Below are 14,486 nucleotides of genomic sequence, written 5' to 3'. Positions count from 1 at the left end.
CCAAAGAAATAGAAGCAGTCATTAATAGTTTCCCAACCAAAAAAAGCCCAGGACCAGATGGGTTTAGTGCAGAGTTCTATCAGACCTTCAAAGAAGACCTAATCCCAGTTCTTCACAAATTATTCCACAAAATAGAAACAGAAGGTACTCTACCCAACTCATTCTATGAAGCCACAATTACTCTGATACCTAAACCACAAAAAGATCCCACAAAGATAGAGAATTTCAGACAAATTTCCCTTATGAATATTGATGCAAAAATCCTCAATAAAGTTCTTGCTAACCGAATCCAAGAATACATCAAAACAATCATCCATCCTGACCAAGTAGGTTTCATCCCAGGGATGCAGGGATGGTTCAATATACAGAAATCCATCAATGTAATCCAGTATATAAACAAACTCAAAGACAAAATCCACATGATCATCTCGTTAGATGCTGAGAAAGCATTTGACAAAATCCAACAGCCATTCATCATAAAAGTCTTGGAAAGATCAGGAATTCAAGGCCCATACCTAAACATGATAAAAGCAATCTACAGCAAACCGGTAGCCAACATCAAAGTAAATGGTGAGAAGCTGGCAGCAATCCCACTAACATCAGGGACTAGACAAGGGTGTCCACTCCCTACCTATTCAACATTGTACTTGAAGTCCTAGCCAGAGCAATTAGACAACAAAAGGAGATCAGGGGGATACAAATTGAAAAGGAAGAAGTCAAAATATCACGTTTTGCAGATGCTATGATAGTATATATAAGTGACCATAAAAATTCCACCAAACAACTCCTAAGCCTGATAAACAGCTTCGGTGAAGTAGCTGGATATAAAATTAAGTCAAACAAATCAATGGCATTTCTGTACACAAAGGATAAACAGGCTGAGAAAAAAATTAGGGAAACAACAGCCTTCTCAATAGTCACAAATAATATAAAATACCTTGGCCTCACTCTAACTAAGGAAGTGAAAGATCTGTATGATAAGAACTTCATGTCTCTGAAGAAAGAAATTAAAGAAGATCTCAGAAGATGGAAAGATCTCCCATGCTCATGGATTGGCAGGATCAATATAGTAAAATTGGCTATCTTGCCAAAAGCAATCTACAGATTCAATGCAATCCCCATCAAAATTCCAACTCAATTCTTCAACAAATTAGAAAGGGCAATTGGTAGATTCATCTGGAATAACAAAAAATCTAGGATAGCAAACACTCTTCTCAAGAATAAAAGAACCTCTGGTGGAATCACCATGCCTGACCTAAAGCTGTACTACAGAGCAATTGTGATAAAAACTGCATGGTACTGGTATAGTGACAGACAAGTAGACCAATGGAACAGAATTGAAGACCCAGAGATGAACCCTCACACCTATGGTCACTTGATCTTTGACAAGGGAGCTAAAACCATCCAGTGGAAAAAAGACAGCATTTTCAACAAATGGTGCTGGCACAACTGGCTGTTATCATGTAGAAGATTGTGAATTGATACATTACTATCTCCTTGTACTAAGGTCAAATCTAAGTGGATTAAGGAACTCCATATAAAACCAGAGACACTGAAACTTATAGAGGAGATAGTACGGAAAAGCCTCGAAGATATGGGTACAGGGAAAAAAATTCCTGAGTAGAACAGCAAAGGCTTGTGCTGTAAGATCAAGAATAGATAAATGGGACCTCATAAAATTGCAAAGCTTCTGCAAGGCAAAAGACGCTGTCAATAAGACAAAAAGACCACCAACAGATTGGGAAAGGATCTTTACCTATCCCAATTCAGATATGGGACTAATATCCAATATATATAAAGAAATCAAGAAGGTGGACTCCATGAAATCAAATAACCCCATTAAAAAATGGGGCTCAGAACTGAACAAAGAATTCTCACCTGAGGAATACCGAATGGCATTGAAGCACCTGAAAAAATGTTCAACATCCTTAATCATAGGGGAAATGCAAATCAAAACAACCTTGAGATTCTACCTCACACCAGTCAGAATGGCTAAGATGAAAAATTCAGGTTACAGCAGATGCTGGCTCCTCCATTGTTGGTGGGATTGCAAGCTTGTACAACTACTCTGGAAATCAGTCTGGCGGTTCCTCAGAAAATTGGACATAGTACTACCGAAGGATCCAGCAATACCTCTCCTGGGCATATATCCAGGAGATGTCCCAACAGGTAAGAAGGACACATGCTCCACTATGTTCATAGCAGCCTTATTTATAATAGCCAGAAGCTGGAAAGAACCCAGATGCCCCTCAACACAGGAATGGATACAGAAAATGTGGTACATTTACACAATGGAGTACTACTCAGCTATTAAAAGGAATGAATTTATGAAATTCCTAGGCAAATGGATGGACCTGGAGGGCATCATCCTGAGTGAGGTAACCCAATCACAAAGGAACTCGCACAATATGTACTCACTGATAAATGAATATTAGCCCAGAAACTTAGGATACCCAAGATATAAGATATAATTTGCTATACGCATGAAATTCAAGAAGGAAGACCAAAGTGTGGACACTTTGCCCCTTCTTAGAAATGGGAACAAAACACCCAGGGAAGGAGTTACAGAGACAAAATTTGGAGCTGTGACGAAAGGATGGACCATCTAGTGATTGCCATATGCAGGGATCCATCCCATGATCAGCTTCCAAATGCTGACAGCATTGCATACACTAGCAAGATTTTGCTGAAAGGACCCAAATATAGCTGTCTCTTGTGAGACTATGCCAGGGCCTAGCAAACACAGAAGTGGATGCTCACAGTCAGCTATTGAATGGATCACAGGGCCCCCAATGGAGGAGCTAGAGAAAGTACCCAAGGAACTAAAGGGAACTGCAACCCTATAGGTGGAACAACAATATGAACTAACCAGTACCCCGGAGCTCTTGTCTCTAGCTGCATATGTATCAAAAGATGGCCTAGTTGGCCATCACTGCAAAGAGAGGCCCATTGGACTTGCAAACTTTATATGCCCCAGTACAGGGGAACCCCAGGGCCAAAAAGGGGGAGTGGGTGGGTAGGAGATTGGGGGGTGGGTATGGGGGACTTTTGGGATAGCATTGGAAATGTAAATGAGGAAAATACCTAATAAAAAATGAAAAAAAAGAAAAACAAAACAAACAAACAAACAAAAAAGAAGTAGATTTGGCATTTATAAATTCAATAAAACATCCCACTTTGCTCCCTAAGCAGCAAGAGAGAATGTCTTGGCTCTTCTTTGTGTACACAAATATGAGTCTTTCTTGATAAGCACTATGGTCCTTGATTTCAGATCTTTCTTCTCTTTCAGAAAGATAAATTTGACAACTAGAGTATTTTATTTTTAACCAAAATCTCTTACAGAAACCTTGGCCTCCTTTTCCATCTTTCAGATCAATGTCAGAGGAACTAACTCTAATCCCAGATGAGTGAGTATACCAAATGGTCAGGATTTAACAAAAGTGCAATGTCAGACAAAAGTAGACTTTAAAAGGAAGGGATTTGTGGATAGTCTTTTAAGATCAGGCTGCATCATACACAATGCGTAGGACAGGGAAGGACCTGCATCTCAGGGCATCATTTTGAGACCTCTAACAGCTGTGTTTCATTAGCAGCTTCCCTAAGTGAAGGCTCTCAGGGAGTGTGGTGATTTGAAAGAGAATGGGCCCTCATAGGCTCAAATATATGAAAATTTGATTTGGGGTTAGTAAACTCTTTAGGAAGGATCATAGGGTGTGGCTTTGTCAGGGGAGGCATGTTATTGGTGGTGAGTTTTGCTCTCAAAGCCCAAGCCACACCCAGTCTCTCCCTCTCTCTGTATCTGCTTGTGATCAGATGAAAGTTCTCAGCTACTGCTCCAGGGCCATGGCTGCCTGACCTGCTACTATGGCAGTCATGCACTCACCCTCTAATCTCTAATCAAGCCCCCATTTAAATGATTTATCGTATAAGTTGTCTTGACCATGGCATCTCTTCACAACAATAAACAAAAAAACTGAGATGGGAAGTTGTGCTGAACTCTCCGGTAACATGATCCAAAGAGAGGGAGAATCTAAATAACTGATGGAGTGAGACTGAAGCAAATTTTTAAAGACTAGAGTCTATATTCCTCATTTCAGTCATAAATTTGAAGTGTAATAAAAGAAGACTCTTGGAGAATTTAAATCACTATATTTTGTAAGACATGTTGGTAGAGATAAATCCCATGTCAGAGTTTTCCTGGAGAGCTCCTCCATCTAGGGAGAGAACTTTATTTCTGGGATCAAAGCTTGGATTTATCTCTAGCAATGGCTTCCATCCTACCCCATCAGAATATTCACCAATTGCTAGATTTCTAGGTGTCTGATCTCACAGTTGTTCATGTTTTTCAGGAAGCTAGGTAAACAACCGCTTAGGGAAAGCACATAGCCTCCCTCACAGGGCCTCCACTATCAGCCCTCCAGCACCCTTGGTTCATGTGCAGCTTCCCCTGCAGTCTCTCTCGCCATGTCACTCAAAGCACAGTAGTACAGGGCAGAGTCTGACAGCTTCACTGAGGACTTCTGCAGATGGAAGGAGCTGCTGCTCTTATGGAGAGTGGCATGGAATCCTTGGTGCTCGGTCCTCTTGTTTCTGTGGAGCTCCTCAGGAGTAGCCGAGGGGATTCATTGAGATATTGCACATACCAGAAAAGGAAAGTTGAGTAAGCAGTTTGATAGGTGCAGTTCAGCATCACAGGCAACCCTTCTGTGAGAGTGACCAGGCCTTCTCTCTGGGTCACGGAGTCTCCATTGCTCCTTCCTGAAAATAAATTTTAAAAATGAATGAATGAATGAATGTAGAGGAATTACTTTTTATGCAAGGAGGAACACTAGAGACTGCCAGAGTTGTAAGAAAATGACATCATTAACCCTAGAGTAAAATATGACTTACTGAACATTAAGAGGAGCACAAGAACTGAGCAGGTGTCAGGACGCATGTTCATGGAAGAAATGACACTTGGTCCTTGAGTGTACCAATCTCACAGGGCAGTCCTCCTGCAGGATCTCCCCACACTCCTCACTCACAGACAAGGGCCTCTGTCTGCACAGTGAGTCTGTCACATTAAGTCACCACCAGAATGAGATGTTAACCACATCTGAAGGGGTAGTGCCCTCTGCTGGTTTCCCTTCAACCTGCACCACAGTTGTCTGCACAGCACATTGCATGTAAACTTGGAACCTCACCCAAAGGAGTCAGGTCTCAAGTCTCCAGTGGATGCCTGAAATCACTAACATGACTGAACTATGTATATCCTATGGTATTTTGCATGATTATCATACATAAACACACATGCGCGCACACATATACATACACACACACACACACACACACACACATCTGTTAAAATGTTTCCATGTTCTCTCATTTTTTTAGTTCTTTGAGAATGCTATGCATACTCACCTGCTCCCTCCCTTTCTGCCAAATCCATCCCCTCTTCCATACCAAACCAATTTTGCACCACCCGTTTAAAAAATAAAACATATCAAGTTTTGTGTTACAGCTTGTGCTGTTCGTATACTCTTGGATATATGGCCTTCAGTGGAGGCTGATCTATGCACCAGAGTCTGTACCTTAAAGAAAACAGACTTTTGTTACTAGCAACTACCAATAACCAATAGCCCACTTCACCTCCTTGTGATGGAATTTTGACTGACCTGATCCTTTGTATATCTTATGTGTCCTGTCAACCTCTGTAAGTGCATATGTGCAGCTGTTCTGCAGTGTCCTGAACACACTGTTTCCCTGTAGTTACCCACCACCTATGGCTCTTATAATCTTTCCACCCTCTCATCCTCAATGAACTCTGTGTCTTGGGAGGAGGCTGTGAAATATAGATGTCCCATCTGGAGCTGAGTAAGCTACACCCTCTTCTTCTCTGTAGCATGATGGGTTCTGGTTCTCTGTTAATCACCATGTGCTACCGCAAGAAGTCTCTCTGAAGAAGACTGTATATATACCAATAACTCCTTAGGTGTTGGTTTAGTAATATCTCCATTTAGCAGAATAATAACCATAGGGTTTCCCATATGGCCTATGTCTTGTCTAGTCACAAGTTCTTAGCCCTGAAAATGATGCTGTGTATGGGTTCCAATTTGTGGAACAGACCTTAGCTTGAATCAGAAATTGGTTGGTTACTTCCTTTGCCTTTGTGCCACCATTGAACTGACTGTCATGTCTGCCAGGCTATGGCTTTAGCTCATAGGATTCAGAACTCAGAAAGACTGCCATTCATTTTCTCTTTCAGTAGCATGTGTAACACATTCTAGCACCATGGAAACTATCCAGTAAGACTGAAGCTTCAATGTAAGCACCAGCTTAATTTTTCCATGTTCTGTCATTTCATCAAAGGTTTTTACTATCAAGTGCTGGCGGGGGTGTATTGCAAATAGCTCATAATATAGAGGAGTATATGAAACCTCACTAGCCAATAGAAAGTAAGCTATTTCTGTAATTTAGCTTTTTGCTTGTTTTCCCATATTGGTCTAATAGGGGCTTTGTTGCCTCACTTCAGAATAACTCTATTGACACGCTTTATGTATGTGTATGTATGTATTTATGGATGCTTCTATAACTCATTTCTACATGAATTTTTCAAAATGTACAAGGGGAATAGAGCTTTATTTTTTCAGGTATACATCTGAGAACATTAAGTATCTAGAATATAAAAATAACATTAAAATCTAAACATCAATAAAACAAACCAATAAAAATAGAGCATGGAACTATATAAATAGTTCTCAAAAGGTGAAGTACAAATAGTGTTAACACCTCTAGATATCATGAAAATACAGATTAAAGCTACATTGAAATTTCATTTTACTCATAAATGATGGCTAATGTCTAAACAAACAAACAAGCAAACCAAAAACCAAATGAACGTTCTATATTTTTAATTACCAATTCATCGGCTGCTGGGCATCTTGCTTGTATGTATTCCCTAGCTACCGTGACTAGAACAGCATTGAACATGAATAATCAGATATAGTCTATAGAGTTGTTTAGGTATATTGAAAAGAAAATATACCAGGATCATCTGATAGACCTATTTCTAAACTTTGAGGAAACTTAACATTGATTTCCATAGCAACCCATCAGTATGCACACCCATCAGCAGTTAATTAATGTTTCCCTTTCTCCAAATCCAAGGCAGTATTTTTCATCATTTGCTTTTTGGTTCTTTGCTATCATTCCTGGAGTGATACGGAATCTCAAACAGCTTTAATTTTCATTTATGTAATAAGTAATGATGCTGAAATATTTCTCAGCCATTCATTATTTATATTTTGATTATTCTTTGTTTAGTTTCATCTTTAATTTTAAAATTGGTTTTGTTTCTTGATGTTTATGGATTTTTAGTTGCTTGTATGTATAAGTATAGTTTAAAAGGGTTTTCTCATTCTGTAGGATGGCTTTCCACTCACATGGTGGTGTTCTTAGCTGTGCAGAAGGGGTTTTGTTTCATTAGGTCTTGTTTATCACTTGCTGGGCTTAATGTCAGAGCAGAGCATATGGTGGAAATCAGAGGTAGAAAGTCACATAAGAACTTATCTACTACTGTAGACGCTTCCTAAGTCTATACACATATTAACTAGACTTACCATATCATGGGACAACAAACCTCTTAAAAGGCACCATGGGATAACAAATTAAAATCCCAGTGGCAGGCATGGGTTTTATTTGTTGAAGTTATTGTCCAGTGGGGTCCTATATTCGCTCAACATTACAGGTAATTGCCAGTTCTCTATATTGGTAATATATCTACAGTGATCTTGTTACTCTCCAGAACTTGATGATAAAACCTATTTCTGAATGAAACATATATGTGGGTAGTAAAGCATTAAGAAATAAGGCTGGTACTCACTTGGAAGCTCACTGACAGACACATTTATTCACTTACTTACTTACTTACTTACTTACTTACTTACTTACTTACTTAAGGCACCAAGACATCCAGGCCTTCCCTGGGTAATTACTTACTTCTTTTACCCAGATTTTACTGAGAATGGAGAGAACAAAAATAGAAAGACGTAATGTGTTTAAAGCTACAGACATGATGGGTGCAGACAAAAATCAACTGTACTTATTGACGAGATCAGTGCTGCTATAGAATACATACTACTTTTCACTGGAATGCTAGGCATGGTTCCTGGAAGGTAAGATACCCCAGGGTAAAAGAATAGTAAGTTTTTCACTTAAAAAAAAAAAGGTTCCTGCAAAATAGTCTCTTTGGGTACTTTCTGGAAACTGTCCATGCTGGGAAGTTTTTTCCTCAATTTAGCCACGTAGGCATTCAGAAACCACATCAGTGATAAAGGGTATGGACTACAGGGGAACCTGGCAGTAGAACTCAGTACCGTCTGCATAATGCTTATAACTGCCTATGATCACCAGTTCCTGCACTGAGGCACAGAGGAAAGCTAGGGATACCAGGCACTGTACAGCAGAGCCAGATTCCTGGGAGCCTTGAGAGGTCAATGAGTGAAGTCCAAGGGCAAAACCCAAGTCACAGTGGTGACCACTGGGTGTTTCAGTTTCCAGGGAGAGTAAATATCTGCTGAGGAAAGCTGCAAGATTTGAAAACTGTAGTGCATGTGTAGAGTAGAAGCAAGCATAACTAGTTATTAGAGTATATTTAATCAGAAATACTTACCTCCAAACTATAGCATTTCAGGGTGCTGCTCATTATAATTCCCGATGAATCACAACTTCCTGCAACTAGAAGACTTACCTCAGTGTGTCAAAGGCATATATAGGCCTTGATGCTACACAGAGATTAAAGGCCTCTAAGTACTGCTAAGTCCTCCCTTATGATCCACAAGGATTCATAACTCTTGATTGTGGCTATTAAGAATAAGCCTGCTATCAACATAGTTGAGCAAGTGTCTTTGTTAGAGAATGGAGCATGCTTTGGGTATATGCCTAGGAATAGTATAGTGGGTCTTGAGTAAGAAATATTCCAAGTTTTCTGAGAAACCTCAAAATTGATTTCCAAAGTGGTTGTGCAAGTTGGCACTTTCACAAGCAATGAAAAAGTGTTCCCCTTGCTCCATATCCTCACCAGCAGGTGCTGTCTCTTGAGGTTTTTATCTTAGCCATTCTGATGGGTGTAAAATGGAAGGAACCTCACAGTTGTTTTGATTTGCATTTCCCTGAAGACTAAGGCTTTGAACATTTCTTTAAGTGCTACTTGGCCATTTGAGATTATTTTGTTGAGAATTCTCTGTTTAGCAATTTACCTTGTTTTAATTGGGCTGTTGGGTTGTTGGTTTTAATTGGGTTGTTGGTTTTTTGTAAAGTTTGGATATTAGTCCTCCCTCAGAGGTAGGGTTGGTGAAGATTCTCTCCAAATTTGTGAGCTGCCAATTTGTCCTATTGACAGTCCCCTTTGCCTTACAAAAGTTTTGCAGTTTCATGAGGTCCCATTTATCAATTGTTGACCTTAGAGTCTGAGCCATTGGTGTTCTGTTCAGGAAATTGTCTCCTGTACGAATGCATTTAAGGGTATTTCCCACTTTCTGTTCTATGATATTTAGTATATCTGGCTTTATGTTGAGGTCCTTGAGCCACTTGGACTTGAGTTTTGTCCAGGGAGATAAGTGTGGATCTATTTTCATTCTTCTACATGTCCCTCAACTGAAAAATGGATAAAGAAATCAACACAATGGAATACTATTCAAATATTAAAAACCAAGACATTATGAATTTTGCAGGCAAATGGGTGGAATTTGAGAATATCATCCTGGGTAAGGTAACCCAGTCCCCAAAGGACATGCATAGTATGTACTCACTTATAAGTGAATATTAGCCATATAATACAGGTACCAAATTACATTCCACAAACTCAAAGAAGCTAAACAAGAAAGGGACAGGAAAGTGCTCTGAGTAGAGCCCTTATCACCATCTGGGGACTGTGATACGTTCCTTTTCTCTGTCAGTTAAAGAATTTCTAGGTAGAAAAATCTTGAGTCCAACATGGAAACAGAGAAAACATAGTAGACAGAATCAACTGATGAAGAAACTCTTATATCATGAGGAAACGATAGATAGATAGATAGATAGATAGATAGATAGATAGATAGATAGATAGACAGATAGATAGACAGATAGAGATAAAGAACAGAGAACCTCTGCAGAGCAGAGGGGGCATTCAGGAACCCCCAAATCTAGTGTCTTCTGCAATGCTGGTGTTTATAAGGATCTTTAAAAAGATTTCCTCCCCTCCTTTAGGGTTGGTCAGTTTGAATAAACACAAGATGGTTAATTGGCCCACAGCTTTGGCATAAACATGTCTTGATCAGGCCTTGAACTTGTTCAGGTTTGACAGCAGCAGTGTGCCTATGTGGGGCTTAGAGAGAAGTACTTATGGAGAAAAGACTCACCAGGCCTCTGTTTTAAATTGCCAAGCTTTATCTCAGATCAAGATGGTAAAGAAGAAGCCAGCCATCTTTAAAGTCCATTGTTTTTGATAACTATATGGCCCCTCTCCCTACCTGTCTGCCTAACAGTGAATATGTTTAACTCCTAGTCTCTCTGTGTTAATGTGATTTAGTCTTCCACTGTTTCTCTATCACAGTTAAATTTATTAAGATAGCAGGGTGAGACCTCTACCCGAGTCCTGCCTGTGCCACTGCAGAGCAGCTATGGGAGTTTTGCTACTGCAATTGTTGGTAATGTGTTCAGCTTCCCAGCTGCTTGGAGCATGAGGATTCTCTGCTGGTCGGTTGTTCACATCTAGACAGAAACATAAACTAGAGGTCAGAAGTTCGCATTTACATTTTCCAAGTGCAGTACCAAAATATCAAGACCTGGCTTCTTCAAAGATGCAGCCTCTGAACATAGATGCCCCTGTTCCCATTACCAGTAGATCAAACTCACCAGCTAGTTGAAGGCATACTGCCATGAAGGCTACCAGTTTATCAGTTCTCCCTTCTATCACAGGGGATGCAACTCTAGACTCTTATTTGGAACTAAGTTCCTAAGAAAATAAGAGTTAGCTCCCAATACTGAGTACACATTCTAGTCTATTTTACAGAGCCCTGGCTTTTTACCTAACCTTCCAGAGGAAAGCTTTGTCTAAACACACATACACAGTCTAAAGGAACCGAAGCACTGCAATATTGCCATCTGCCATCTAGTTCTTGCCACCTCATCCTGCCACTGGAACATGCTGTGAGATACCTGAATCCAGAGCTGATTCACAAGAAATAACAAAGCTATTCCATTCTCTGCCTTTTCTAGAACAGTTAAAATGTAATAGTTTGATTCAATGAGACATGAATGTCAAAATAGTTTTATATAGATCCCAGGGATGCAGAGACTTTGATTCTAAAGTGCAAGTCTTTTCACAATTCAGCTGTATGTGACTAAACGACCTAGTGCCAGACACTGACAGTACCAAAGATTGACCGAGGACAGTGGCTCTGGGTTTGTGATCTTATGTCAATGAAAGAAAAATGTGGACTCTTGTAAGTGTATTCAAAGCCAAGGCAATCTTTATTAAGAGAATTATAGGAAAGTGAGAATAGGAAAAAGTGAAAGAAACTTCTGGGAGAGATTTCAGAGAGGAAAGAGCTGGCAACCTCCTCACGCTCTATGCCTGTCCCAGCTTGGGAGATGATCATGTGATGTTCGGGTACTAATCACCCATTAGATGTTGATGAGGCTCCTCTACCTACCTCGGACTTGTGCTTTCTTTGATGCTGACCTTGACTGCTTAACAGTTGATAGTCACTGGCTGGCATTGATGCTTCTGCATTTCAGCTGTCTCTGGTGCTATCAAACATATTAAGCTTTTTATTCTTTAGGCTAACAAGAAAAGGCTGAATGGGACATAGAGATGACTGTAAGAATGCAGAAAGAAAGCTGAATTGGATCTGCACAAAATTCAAGAGGGTTTAAACTGACAAAAACTAAAATGTAAATAAGAACTTCGACCCTGGCTTTAAACAGTACAAAGGATGTTAGCATGGGCTGAACAGGAGCCTGGCCAGTGTTTATAACTGGAGCCCTGAGGAAATTCACTGTGGTATAGCCAGATCTGAGACTCCATCTATGAATTTGTTCTTGAACCAACACTGATAATATGATCATCCAAAGGAAGAGTCAAAATGTGCCTCCCAGTTGCAAGAAAGGAATGTGACTGAGTTCAAACAAAAGCCAACGATCAGAATAGAGTTGCCCTTAGCCATGGTCAGAAAAGCTTTCTTTTCAGTGAATTGATGCATAAGTACTGAGAATAAGTGTTGAGTCTCAAACCTAAGTGGGATATCTATATCAGCTCCCCCAAGGCTAGGAAAACATCACAAAGCAGAACTGGAAAACTGTAAAAATTCAGGGATAAGAAGAATGTTTAGATTAATGAAAATTGGAGACTGTGAGTACTCAGCCACCGGTGCAACATCTCTACCAACTCCTAATCCCAACAAAGTTTAGGGAATATCTTGGAAGAGAAGTGGGGAAAAAACATAAGACTGAGAAGATGAGAGCTTTAAAATTCTTTCCTCTGGACATGGCATGGCTGTTGCACAACATAAACTCACAGGACCTGCATCAGATATGTACAAAATCAAGACACATAAAACCTCGAGTATGAAGGGTAAAGGGGCTCATGAGGCCCTTTCCTAGCTGAGGAACAATTAGCAATTGGTAACTGTTGGGGCAAAGAGAGTCATCATTCTTTAAGAAAGTAGACCCTTGTAGGTTGCCCATGCATCAGTGAATGATCTGTACCCATAAGCATTGGGTATCACTCATTAGATTCAATAGATTATAAGAAATAAAAAGAGGGAGGAAGAAGAGTCACAAAGCTTAGAGCACTATGTGTTCAGAATGAGGTATTGCCTTAAGACAAAGACTTTCCAAATCAAGTGTGCTCTAGCTCAAGTCTTGTAGGGACCCAAGGTTTAGGTGCAGGCTGCAGGTGTCTGGGGAGCACTGTGTGCTCACTGCACAGAGGTAGAGAGCAGTGTCGCTGGGTTGCAGCTCTCTGATGTGTAGGGAAACATGCAGGCTGGCTCTATTGAGGTGAGCTGTAAATCTGCCTTCTTCCTTTTCACCATCAGAGAAGATGGACACCAGCACCTCAAGGCCTTTCCCAGAATGCTGTCTGTACCACCTGAAGTTGTTAGAAGTACGATCACTGAACGTACAGTTGAGAGAGGCCATGGCTCCTTCTGAGACAGTGAGGGATTCTGGGCTCTGCTGCACCTTCTGCTGGCTGCTCACCCCTGTGCAGAAAAACAAAGGTCAGATGATCAAGACTGGATGCATTTGGATGCTAACACTCTAGAATAAATTTTCCATGGGCCTCCCACCCCTTAACTAGAGATTTAAAACATCTATGTTTCTACCACTATCCTAGAGTAGGCAGTGACCTCATTTATAACACCTTATATCCAAAAGAAATGTCCAAACTCACAATTAAACTGGAGCCACAGGACCACTAGTGAAACACTCAAGGATTTCATCATTTGCTCTTCATCTCTCTCCACTGGCGATTCAGATCTTAAGCTCTTTTCAACACCCTTGCTTCATCAGCAATCCCCTCCCCTTCTCCCTTCCCCTCCCCTCCTCCCACTCTCCCACCGCTCTCTTATTCAAAAACACTTGAGAGTTTTCCCCAGAATCTCTAAGAAGAGACTGCCATATTGTGGTTATTGACAGTGACCAAAGAATTGCTAAAAAATAAACACCTTTCTGATGTGAGATGCTCAAAGTAAAAATCTCACATCTTCGTGAAAAATGAATTCAAGAGACGTTTGCTCCAAGTCAATGTGGGGGAAAATATATGTTTTCATGTATTTCGAGTTAAATTTGAAATATTTCCTGTTACCTCAAGCAGCCACTTGCCTGTGTTCAGTGACTGGTACTTTCTCTGTTACAGGCTCTAAGTGAGATCTTATAGATCAGGACTGTTTTGCACTGCACAGCTTCTCTCTGTGCCAGACAACACACCTGTATAAAACATTTCCTTTGACTTTTGAAAGACTGTCCTCTAATTAAAGGAATTCTGGGAAGACCTGATGGGTTAAAATATCAATAAATATGGTTCCATCTTAAAATCTAAGGAACACTTTTTTTTTTTTTTTGAGACAGGTTTGAATTGGGCTCGTATATTTGACGCTTGATCACTAACTGGTGGAACTGTTTGGGAAGAATTAATAGGCATGGCTTTCTTGGAGGGGGGATGTTATTGGGGATAAGCTTAGAGGTTTCAAAACTCCAAGCCATTCACAGTTATCTCTTGCTCCTTGTCTCCCACTCATGAATCAGGTTGAAAGCTCTCAGCTACTACTCTAGCACTATGCCTGCCTGCCTGCCTGCCTGCCTGCCTGCTACCATGCCACCTGCCATGATGATTATGGGCTTACCGTCTAAACTGTAAGCCCCCATTAAACTTGTTCTTCTATAAGTTGCTTTGGTCATGTGTCTCATCTCAGTGGGAGAAAGTGAGACGGTGTGTGGTGGTATAAATGATAATGCCCCCA

General features: G+C 40.4%; 1 pseudogene; it reads right to left on the bottom strand.

Annotated features, from left to right (window-relative positions):
• Positions 1 to 12,873: 12,873 nt before the first annotated feature.
• Positions 12,874 to 13,466, bottom strand: LOC147001865 (T-cell receptor alpha chain V region 2B4 pseudogene; annotated as a pseudogene).
• Between the last annotated feature and the right edge of the window lie 1,020 nt (positions 13,467 to 14,486).

This window comes from Mus caroli, unplaced genomic scaffold, assembly GCF_978045245.1.
Source record: "Mus caroli unplaced genomic scaffold, Mus_caroli_1 scaffold_12, whole genome shotgun sequence".
Taxonomy (NCBI): Eukaryota; Metazoa; Chordata; class Mammalia; order Rodentia; family Muridae; genus Mus; species Mus caroli.
This window is presented reverse-complemented; position numbering and strand designations above follow the sequence as displayed.